General features: G+C 47.7%; 1 long non-coding RNA gene across 1 annotated transcript; it reads right to left on the reverse strand.

Annotated features, from left to right (window-relative positions):
• Positions 1-8,103: 8,103 nt before the first annotated feature.
• On the reverse strand, positions 8,104-9,249 carry LOC117021541 (uncharacterized). The gene is made up of 2 exons (XR_004422879.1): positions 8,885-9,249; positions 8,104-8,452 (listed from the first exon to the last, which is right to left on the reverse strand). It is a non-coding gene; the product is annotated as an uncharacterized LOC117021541 (long non-coding RNA).
• Between the last annotated feature and the right edge of the window lie 2,376 nt (positions 9,250-11,625).

Below are 11,625 nucleotides of genomic sequence, written 5' to 3' on the forward strand. Positions count from 1 at the left end.
GGTTCTCCTGGGTGGCGCCATTCATAATAAAATAGCCAATTTTTCTCCACTGCACTTCTCAGTGTTTGGTGTTTGGCTCTGCTAGCGGCAGTGATGGAACTCTTTCTGGCCAGTAATACAGGCAGTATGTAAGTACTATTTTGTGCTCCTTCCTCCCCCACCCCCCCATTAAGGCATTTCCTATATTTACACAGACCTCATGAGTTTAGACATTTCAAAATTTACCCGTGGATTGGTCCCCTCAAACAGGTCCACAGCAGCTACTCCTACCGCCTGGGCCTCTTCCACTGCCCCTTTCATTTTATTTATATATTTTGCATTATAAATGGAACACCTATGTTTATACTTCTACAACTGATACTTTTTTTCTCTAGGATTATTTTAGAGTGTCTTCCCAAAATAGAATTACTGCTTTAAAGAGTTTGAACACATTTTAGAGTGCCTGCCACCTACTGAAGTCTTATTTAACCAGTGCAATGTCACCAGCAAATGGGTCTTTTCCCAGACCAAGTTATTAGTTTTTGCTACTTTATAGTTACTTTATTCTTGTTTTCTTTTTCTTTTTTCATTTGCTTATGAGGCTATTTCTCAATACCTTTTAATCAACAGAAAATTATTGTCCTTCAGAATGGCTGTGAGGTTGAACAGCCTCCACTTAAAAGCATAAGAATATTAATTTAGACCAAATTAACACAGGTCAGGAGAAGAGGCACAGAAAAGCAGATGGGGAAGGAGCTTGTTAAAAAACAAAATTCTACTGAGTAAATTTAAAGATAGAAATGGCTTTATTAATTCATGAATCGGGCAGCATCCCATCTAGCAACTAAGAGGGTGCTGCAAGGGGTTGTACGAAAGGGAAGGATTTTGTAGGAAGAAGGGAAAGGTAAGGGAGCTATTAGGTTTAAAAAAAAGGGGGCAAGATCATTTTGGGGTTCGGACTTCTTTGGGGGAAGGGTTGAAGGGGTTTCATTATGTAGATTGCCTCTTCTTTCTATGGGGGATGGAGAGGGCCTATGTGAGGGATTACCTTACTGGTGCTTGAAGAGAAAGTTCCATACTGGTTGATTATTTTTCTGGGAGAGGTTGAAATTGCAAATAGATCAGGCATTAAATCTAGGTTTGGTATCATGGGCTTTTAGCACAAGTGATGCCATTATGGGCCTATGGTTTTGATCTTTAACAAGCTAGTGAGATAGGAAGACAACCAGCAGAGTGTAATGTCCCAAAAGTGAGGAGACTATATCAGGGAGAAGAAAAGGTGGACTGTATACAATTCTGCTGATGGCCAAGTGCTATGGGGATTGATGACTGCTTTTACTCTGTGGAGTTATTGGCAGCCTTCACAAGAGTGGGTCCCTTGACAGGAGTAGGTCCAATGGTATGGAGTAAGCAAGAGTCTTAATGGAGTGGTTTTAAAAGAAGAACGAGGAGATGAATTGTAGGCAGGAAAGATAGACAACTCTAAGGAGTTTTGCTGCAAAGAAATGGGTTGTTAAAAGGAAGGGGAAGTGAGATTAAGAGGGAGTTTAGTTTGTTTTTGTTTGTTTATTTGTTTTTAAGGTGGAAGAAATAATACATTTGAATGCAAAAAGCAGTGACTGAAGGTAAAAAAATAGTTGATAAGGTATGGGAGAGAGAGAGACTTGCTTGAGTGATATCCTTAAGTGAGAGAGAAGGCACAAGAGAGGATCAGAGCTATTTCTAATATCAGAGGAGACCTGAGCATGGTGGTGCAGATCCTGAGAAGTAGCTAGATTTTGTGCTGTAAATCTGCAAAAAAATCTCTGAATTGTTTCAGTTTTCTCAGAAGAGGAAGCCTGGCTGGGAAAGAGATAGAAAAAAGGTATAAGGGCACTAGGGAATGTAAAACAAAATTAATTTTAGACTGTAATAAAGAATAAAAAGTATTGGCAGCTCTCAGGAGACACAGATTCAGGCAGCAACTTAAAGTATGTTCCACCGAGACAAAGGGGAGGCCATCTTTTATAGTGAAAGTTCCCGCCCAGGTTACCAATTAGGTCCTGTTTATGTAAATGAGTTCTCTAAGTTGTGCAGTTCTGTTGGACAGGAGAGGTCTAAGTCTGTTGGTAGAAAGATGTACAGAAGAACATCCAAACCTGTAGGGAAAAAGTACAAGAGGTTATTTGAGGCCAACAGAGAACATACCTGGAAGCAAGAAAGATCTCAATAGACTGGGAAAAATGCTTCCCAGAGTGACAGCTTCATTTACACATTTGAAATTAAGGAGGGAACATAAGGAAGATTACATGAACTTGAGAGAAAGAAGGCGGTAAAATGTCTGTGACTTGATTATAGGATAATTAATAAAATTATGTGCTCTTTTGAGGGTGGTCATGCCTTTTGTAAGGCTTGCGGAGAGACAATGAAGCTAAGAGAGTCAGGCGGGTTGAGAAAGGTGAGTGCTTTATTCTGCGCTCCCAGGCGAGGTTCACCGGTCCGCAGACGGGACCGGTGAAGTCACGCCCAGGGCAGAGCCAGGGAGGCATATATGCGATTTTTGGGGTGGGGTTTGGCTGAGTGAGGTGGCAGTTGGGCAGGTCCCCCAGCACAGATCGGGTGCGAGTGGCTGCATCCAGAGTTGTTTATCGCACCAAAGGTCCGCTGCCTCTTCGGGGAAACGCCAGGGGCCCCAGTTTCCATCATGCGAGGAGGGGTCTGACTTGGCAGAGGGGTATGACGTGGCTCCTGGCCGCTTTGACCATGCCCGTAGCTGACCTAACATTCCGGCCTTTTTGGTTATAAGGGGGCGGCGAGGTCAATCTTACCGCTTCCTGCTGATAACGGGGCGGAGAGGGGTACTAGGCCTGGTCCGTGACGCGAGGGCTCGTGGGCAGCCGGGAGTGTGGGTGGAGTAGAAGCTGGTTCACTGTAACTCTGGACATCTCGTGGGGGCGGTTGTGTAGAAATTTTAAAAAACAGGGGGCCATTAGAAGCAGGAGACTGATTAGGACGAGTAGGCCTATTAGTGGCATTACCCACGTAGTCAGGGGGGATTGCCACCAATCTGAGGGAGGGTTGGTAGACCCTCTCCAGCGCCGGAGCTCCTCTTGTAACTTATTCAGGGTCTGCACGTTTTCCTCGACCAATCCGGACTCGTTGATGTAGTAACAGCATTCTTCCTGGAGGAAGAGGCAGGTTCCTCCTTTCTCAGCGGTTAGCAGGTCCAGAGGTCGTCGGTTCTGCAAGGCAACTTGGGCTACAGAGGTTAGTTGTCGCTGGAGCGATGCGATGGAGGTTAAGAAAGCCTCTATGGCAACCTGTAGGCGTGTCTCCAAGTCCTGGGCAAAGTGGATGCTGTGCCCCAGAGCATCAGCGCCTAAACCGGCAGCTACAAAGAAGGAGGCGAGGGAGGCGAGGGAGACCCCTGGGATAAGAGGTAGGAAAGCAGCCCTCTTTTGAACAGCAGTGGAAGTTTTCTCATAGTGAGGCTGCAGTTCTGTGAATTCAGCCTGGGTGTAGAGCATTAGTTGGGGGGCTATGGTGGTCGGAATGCAGGGGGTGGGGGAAGAGGCATTTATACACTTGGTGAGCGTCTTGTTGCACCAGAAGAATGTGCCAGAGGGAGCCTGAAGAGTGGACGAGAGTGGTCGGGTTGTATTGCATAAGGACTGGTTAGAACCACCGTAGCATATGGGTAAGGTGAGGTTAAGTGGGGCAAGGTATAATGGTATCTTGGCGATGGAGGAAGGGCACTGTCCTGAGTTGTCACTAGGAGCGAACTGTGTTAAAGGTACAGCCAATAAAAGGGGGCGTTGCAGAAGGTCTTTTGCTAGGGCCTGGCCAAATAGGTGAGGGCTGTCTCTAAAGCCTTGAGGCAAAACTGTCCAGGCCAATAGTTGGGAAGTCTGCGTGTCAGGGTCTTCCCAGGAAAAGGCAAAAAGGTGGTAGGAGTCTGAATCGAGAGGGATGATGAAGAAGGCGCCCTTGAGCTCTAACACCGTGAAGTGGGTGGTACCAGGCGGGACACGCGAAAGGAGGGTGTAGGGGTTTGGAACCACTGGGTGGATAGGAATGCCGGCCTCATTGATTAGTCGGAGGTCTTGAACTAGCCTATAGGTCCCATCTGGTTTCCTGACTGGGAGGATTGGGGTGTTGCAGGGGGAGTTAATGGGTATGAGGAGTCCTTGACTAAGTAGCCGGGTAATGAGGGGCTTGAGCCCTTGGCCATGTGTAAGAGAGATGGGGAACTGAGGATGAGAGGGTTAGGAAGTTGGGTCTTTAAGAGTAACTTTTACAGGGACTTGATGTCTTGCTACTATAGGAGTAGAGGTGTCCCAGACTGCCGGGGCGACTAAAGATGGAGGGAGAGGGGGGTCAGGATTTCTGTGGGGAGAAGGGGAGGGGAGTAAGGAGTAGGGAAGTCGAGGGGCCGTGGGGAAACTGCAGCGTGGCCCCAACCTTGGTAAGGAGGTCTTGGCCTAAGAGGGGGACTAGGCATGAAGGGAGAACTAGGAATGAGTGGGTTAAGGACTTGCCTTCTAGGAGACAAGGAAGGGGTACAGTGGCTAGCGGGCAGGTGGGTTTGCGGTCAATACCCATGACCGAGATTGTGGAAGGGGAAGGGGGCCCGAAAAGGAGGGCAAGACAGAGGAGGTAGCCCCCATGTCAACCAGGAAGGAGATTGATTTACCCGCTACCTGGAGCGTTACCCTGGGCTCGGTGAGGGTGATGGGGGTCATCGAGTCTGGGCACCATCAGTCTTCGGCCAATCCCAGCAGGGCCAGCGGCAGGTCGTTCCCTGGAAGAATGGTCCCTCTGTGTTGAGGCGCCGACAGTCCATCATTCTTCCAGGGGCAGTCACTTTTCCAGTGACCGCTCTGACCGCACACTGGGCAGGGTCTCGTGGGGGCCCGAGGCTGGGGGCATTGCCTCGCCCAGTGAACATCTTTTCCACATTTGAAGCAAGCTCCTGGTGGTGTTCGTGCCCCCCCCCCGCGAACCCCCACTGTGCGCTGGTCCCCTGGGGTTGCACACAGGGGTCGGCTGCAGGGCTGCTACCAAGGCTTGGGTTTGTAAATTTACTTTCTGTCGCAGGCGCGCTTCTTGGGCCCACTCTGCCAGCTCCTTACAAACATTAAAGACTTTAAAGGCCATATTCAGTAGATCTCGGACTGGGGTCTGAGGGCCATCTTCTGCCATTTTTAATTTCTTTCGGGTGTCAGGGGCTGACTGCATAATGAAATGGGTGGCTGCCTCAAAGACTCTCTCTCATCTGCGGTTAGGGTAGAGGAGCAGATGATGTGTATATCATGCCAGGTAAGATCATATGCCTGGGTTAGATATCGGAATTCTTTGGTGAAGGCAGTAGGGCTTGAGGAGAAGGACCCTAAGCGCTTTTCGATTTGTGACAGGTCGGTGAGGGAGAAGGGGACATGGACTCGGACCACCCCTTCAGTCCCTGCAACTTCTTGGAGAGGGCAGACAAGAGGGGACTCAGAGGTAATAGGAGGAGGATCATGAGAACGGGTATGGCTACTGACAGGCGACCCGAGCGGGGAAGGAGGTGGGGATGGAGTAGGAGAGGGAGGTAAGGGTAATGCAGGAGGAGTGGGGGGTGGAGGTGTTGGGGGCCCTGGGTATGGCGGAGGACAGGAAGGGGGGCAAGACAGGTTTTAGGGAGGCTCGGAGAGAGGAGAGGGGAGAGGAGGAGCGATAGAGACAGTGGGTTTCGCAGGCTATGAGGATTTGGATTGTGGAACAGGTGGAATAGAGGGAGGGACGGGAGCGCAGGTCCCAGAAAGCCTGAACATAGGGGACTTCAGACCACTTCCCGGTTCGTCGGCAGAAATTATCGAGGTCGGTGAGAATATTGAAATCGAAAGTCCCGGTTACAGGCCACTTTGACCTGTTGTCCAAATCATATTGGGGCCAAGCAACAGTACAATAAAAGATCAGGCGCCGAGGGTAAAGATCCTGATCAAGGCCCAATTTTTTAAAATTGAGGAGGAGACACCCGAGTTGTGTCTGAGGGTCAGGTTTATAAAGATTTTTGGAGTTTTGGATTTCTCCGGATAGATACCTAGAAGTGGAATTACTGGATCATAGGGTAGTTCCATTTTCAGATTTTTGAGATACCTCCATACTGTTTTCCATAGTGGCTGCACCAATCTGCAATCCCACCAACAGTGCACAAGCGTTCCCTTTTCTCCACATCCGCGCCAGCACTTGTTTGTTGATTTGTTGATGATAGCCATTTTGACCAGGGTGAGGTGGTATCTCATTGTGGTTTTTATTTGCATTTCTCTGATGGTTAGTGAGGTTGAGCATTTCTTCATATGTCTGTTTGCCATCTGTATGTCCTTTTTAGAAAAATGTCTCTTCATGTCCTCTGCCCATTTTTTAATTGGGTTGTTTGTTTTTTGGGAGTTGAGTTGTTTTTTATAAATTTGTGATATTAACCCCTTATCAGATATATCATTGGCAAATATCTTTTCCTATTCAGTAGGATCCCTTTTTGTTTTATTGATGGTTTCCTTTGCTGTGAAAAAACTTTTTGGTTTGATGTAATTCCACGTTTATTTTTTTCTTTTACTTCCCTTGAGCGAGGGGATATATCAGTAAAAATCTTACTCCGACTAATGTCTGTGAAGTTTCTTCCTATATTTTCTTCTAGGTATTTTATGGTTTCAGATCTTACATTTAAGTCTTTAAGCCATTTTGAATTTATTTTTGTATATGGTGTAAGGAGGTGGTCCAGCTTCATTTTTGTGCATGTGTCTGTCCAGGTTGCCCAGCACCATTTATTGAATAGACTGTCTTTACCCCACCGTACATTCTTGCTTCCATTGTCGTAGATTAAATGGCCACAAAGGCATGGATTTACTTCTGGACTCTCTATTCTGTTCCATTGATCTATGTGTCTGTTTTTATGCCAGTACCATGCTGTTTTGATTACTGTAGCCTTGTAGTATAATTTGAAGTCAGGTATTGTTATACCTCCCACTTTGTCCTTATTTCTCAAGATTGCTGAGGCTGTCCGGGGTCTTTTATGGTCCCATATAAATTTTAGGATTATATGATCTATTTCTGTGAAAAACGTCATTGGTAGTTTGATAGGAATTGCATTGAATATGTATATTGCCTTAGGCAGTATGGACATTTTAACTATATTAATTCTTCCTATCCATGAACATGGTATGTGTTTCCATCTATTTGTATCTTCCTTCATTTCTTTCTTCAGTGTCTTATAATTTTCTGAGTACAGATCTTTTACTTCTTTGGTTAAATTTATTCCCAGGTATTTTATAGTCTTTGGAGCAATTATAAATGGGATTGCTTTTTCAATTTCTTCTTCTGGTGTTTTATTGTTGGCATATACAAATGCAACTGATTTCTGAATATTAATTTTGTATCCTGCTACTTTATTAAACTCATCTATCAGCTCTAATAGTTTCTTGGTGGAGTCTTTAGGGTTCTCTATATATAGTGTCATATCATCTGCATATAATGATAATTTTACTTCCTCCTTACCAATTTGGATGCCTTTTATTTCTTTTTCTTGTCTGATTGCTGTGGCTAGAACTTCCAGCACTATGTTGAATAGAAGTGGAGAAAGTGGGCAACCTGGCCTTGTTCCTGATCTTAGGGGGAATGGTTTTAGCTTTTCCCCACTGAGTATGATGTTAGCTGTGGGTTTATCATAAATGGCCTTTATTATATTGAGATATGATCTGAGGGTCAGGTTTAGAATTTTGGTTTCCCATGTCTGTTCTCAGGGATCAATAGTCAAGACCAAAGACCAGCGTCCCAGGTCTAGGCTAGGGACGGGCAGAGGACCCGAGGAACAACTGGGATGTCTCCGCAGCTGTCCTGGGTCTAGGACAGAACGGAAGACAATCTCCGACGTGGCCGCGAATTTACAGACGGAGACGTTGGTGGATGATCGCTGGAGACAGACCTGGGGCGGGACTTACCTCTCACACAGCCAAAATTGGGTGGAAGGTCAATAGGTCCTGAGTTGCAAGGGAGGAGAGGAGGGCGGCCCAGCGCACCAGTAAGGGGGGGGGGCTGCTCCTCCTGGGTTTCAGCACCAAACGTAAGGCTTGCCAGGAGATAATGAGGCTAAGAGAGTCAGGCGGGTTAAGAAAGGTGAGTGCTTTATTCTGTGCTCCCAGGCGAGGTTCACCGGTCCACAGACAGGGCCGGTGAAGTCACGCCCAGGGCAGAGCGAGGGAGGCATATCTGTGATTTTTTGGGGTGGGGGTTGGCTGAGTGAGGTGGCAGTTGGGCAGGTCCCCCAGTGCAGATCGGGCGCGAGTGGCTGCATCCAGAGTTGTTTATCGCACCAAAGGTCCGCTGCCTCTTCAGGGAAATGCCAGGGGCCCCAGTTTCTGTCATGCGAGGAGGAGTCTGACTTGGCAGAAGGGTATGACTTGGCTCCTGGCCCCTTTGACCATGCCCATAGCTGACCTAACACCTTTGAAGGAGGGGTCTGAAAAAGAGGCATTTCAAAAGTATATTAACCTAGATGCACAAAACCAAGGAAAAGAAACATGATTAGTGTCTGGTTAGTGTCTGGTTTAAATTTGTATATATTTGGGGGCTGAATTTGTGTTTGGAGCAGTGACCATTAGGCCAGACAGGCGGAGACACGCTCAGAGCGACTGGTCCTGCAGAGACCCGGGGGGCGACGACGGCATTTTCCCTTCCCTCCCCCCCCCTCCGCGGGGGAGGGGCCGCCACTCCTCCCCGGCCCCTTCCACCATCACCCAACCCCATCGGCCTCTCCCCCGTCGGCCTCTCCTCACCCCCCAGGACACGCCATCCCAGCCAGGGCTCGTCAGTCCCCCACGACGGGGACCCCTCTGACTCGCCCGGGGCCCGGCCTCCCCGCTCCCACGCCCCAGCCCCCAGCCCGACGCACCTCGCGAGTACAGGGACTTGGGCGATTTCAGGTCTAGGTCCGCGCTGAGCAATGAGATGAAGTCCGAGGGCATCGCAGCTCGACCCAGCCCGGCCCGAGGGCAGCGGGTTGGGGGGAGCGGCGGTGGCGGCGGCACCTTCTCTCCGGGCCCACGGGCACCGAATCGGGGGCGGCGAGGCGAGGGCGGCTGCCGCTGCCTCCTCGAGGGCAGTAACTTCCACCCATCCGAGGACCGAGGAAACGGCGGCGGGGTGGAGGGGATACTCCACAGGGACTAAATCCCAGAGAGCCAGGAGGGGGTCAGGGCGGGGAAAGGGACTGGGGAGAGCCAACCAGTCCGTTTCATGCTTCTCCTCAGCGAAAACTGACGGTCACCGCCACCGCCCCCGCCGCTGGCGGGCCAATGCACAGGCACGGAGGGGGCGCCCCCAAGCGGGGAAGAGCGGGGGTGGCCGCCGGAGGGCGGGGAGGCGCGCGGTGGAACAGCATCAACAAGGGCTTCGCTTCCTGCCGCCGCAGCTGGGGTTGCTGTTCCCCAGCCCGGAAAGGGCCCCGCCGGCTGGGAAGGAGGGAAGCTGGGTGGTGTCTGCGCCTGGGGCCCCGGGGAAGGCAAAAAAAAAGAAAAAAAAACACAAAAAACAGTGACCATTAACTTTTCCAATTCTCCTACTGAATTTTTAAATGAGGAATTTTCTTAAGTGCTAGAATATTTTTAAGTTCCAGAAACACTTGAGTGAGTATTCTATCTACTGAGAGTTATCATTATATATTTTTAATGAAGTTTTCTTTTATTACATCCCTGAGTTCTGCACTCTGCAGTAGCCTCCTATTCTAATTCCTCTGTTCCTTCTCCTTTAAGCAATTGTATGGATTGTTAACAATAACATAAACACAGCCACTTTAAAATGGAGCCAGAGCTGCCATGCCAGAGGAAGTGCCTTGGACATCTTATGCCTCAAATTTTTGGAATGTTAAAACAGGGCAAAATTAGTTTTGGACTAGGCCTAAAGATACGTTGTGTCCCAAAACACCGTTTGCAAGGATAACAAGAAAACAGATATTATGACTACTGAACTGATGACTATCAGACTAAAAATTAAAAGCATTATTTAGAATTAACATCACTATGTTATGTTACCTGCACCAATAGAAATGCCTTCCTTCTATTGACATAATTGTTCCTTTTCCCTTTCCCATACTTGTTGCCTTTGTCTCCTGCTCGGAATACCATTTGGGCTTCTGCCTGAATCAGTGCATACCAGATAGATATTCTTAGTGATCTCAAAGAGATGCGTGTTGCCTTTCACTTTGAAAAGCCTTTTATTTTTAGGTTAATAGGGTTCAGAACGAGTCACCCCAAGATGTGCCCCTGTGGTATGGTATATGGATTATTTGGGGCTAAAAGCATCCAGCCCAAGAGAAACTTGTGGGCTCAAGAGAAACTTTTGCCATCCCGCCCTTAACTATCTAGTGGAATTTGAATTTTGAAGCCTTGCCCATAATAAGAGATAACCTTTTAGACCTACCTATATGGCAGGGCAAACCACTCATTACTGAACATGTGCTGTTCCTGCAATGAGCTGAAACCCAACGTGCCGTGCCGTACCTCATCTCTAGCTCAGAATGTCGTATATACCTCAATTTCCCTTACGGCCTCTGAACCTCTCATGTATGTGGGATTCCCGTGCCTGAAATTAGATTTTCATTTGTCATTGTGTCTCATTTTGATTTGATTATTTAACAGGCCAAAAGAACCAGAGGAGAGAAGGGGGAATGTTTCCCTTTCCACACACTACTATTCCTGTAAGTGGCTTATGATCACTTTTGTGTTTATTTATCAGTGTAGGTGGGATTCCCCAACACCTATGCAGGGCAGCCTATTAGGATCTCACATGGAATGGATTGACAGGTGGTTTTTTTCCCAGGGGAACAGAGGCAGTTAGGTCAGTAAGTTGAGAACTTCGCTTCTGAATCACTTCAAGACAGGCGTCTCAGTCCTCAACCTACTCACTCATTCAACAAATATTTTTAAAACATTTATTGAGCACGTATTGTGTTTCAGGCACTGTTCTAGGCATTTCAACTTCTTTCCAATGCTGCTGGCAAGACAAGCAGCTGGTTACTCTCATGTTGGGCAGGGCTGGGATTAGGGTGAGGGGAGTGAGGCACTCCCCTCAGATGCAAAATTTAAAGGGGTGCCAAAAGACTCAGTGATAATGATAAATGATATTTTAAAGCAATATTTTTTAAAAAATAAATATTAATTTAAAAAATCCATGATGAACAAATTATCCATTTTAAATAACGGTGGGACCCAACAGGCCAGGATTAGGGCAAGGAGAGTGAGGCCAAACCGTGCAAGGGAGGCCACTTGCCTCACCCAAGTCCCAGGCTTTCGAGTCCCATAACTGCCTGCCCATGCGGGCAGAAGGGTGGAGGGCAGTCACCTTCTCTGTCCCCAGGGTTCCATTGTCTCCTCCAGTCACGTAATCAGTGGTCTGCAGCACAGGCATTATGAGAAAGCCAAGACTCTTACCAATAAACAGAAACCATCTTTTGTCCAGTTAATTAAATTGCCACCTTTATCATGTTCTGAAATCCTGTGCATATTCTGGTCTATTTCTGACTTTTCTCATCTGTATTTCAAATTTTTCAGTTAATATCATGAGTCTACTAACTTTGGGTGTTAATCCCAGAATAACATCTGACCAACTATTTGGGTACTCTGTGGCCGAGCCAAG

The sequence above is a fragment of the Rhinolophus ferrumequinum genome, chromosome 4 (assembly GCF_004115265.2).
Source record: "Rhinolophus ferrumequinum isolate MPI-CBG mRhiFer1 chromosome 4, mRhiFer1_v1.p, whole genome shotgun sequence".
NCBI classification, from domain to species: Eukaryota; Metazoa; Chordata; class Mammalia; order Chiroptera; family Rhinolophidae; genus Rhinolophus; species Rhinolophus ferrumequinum.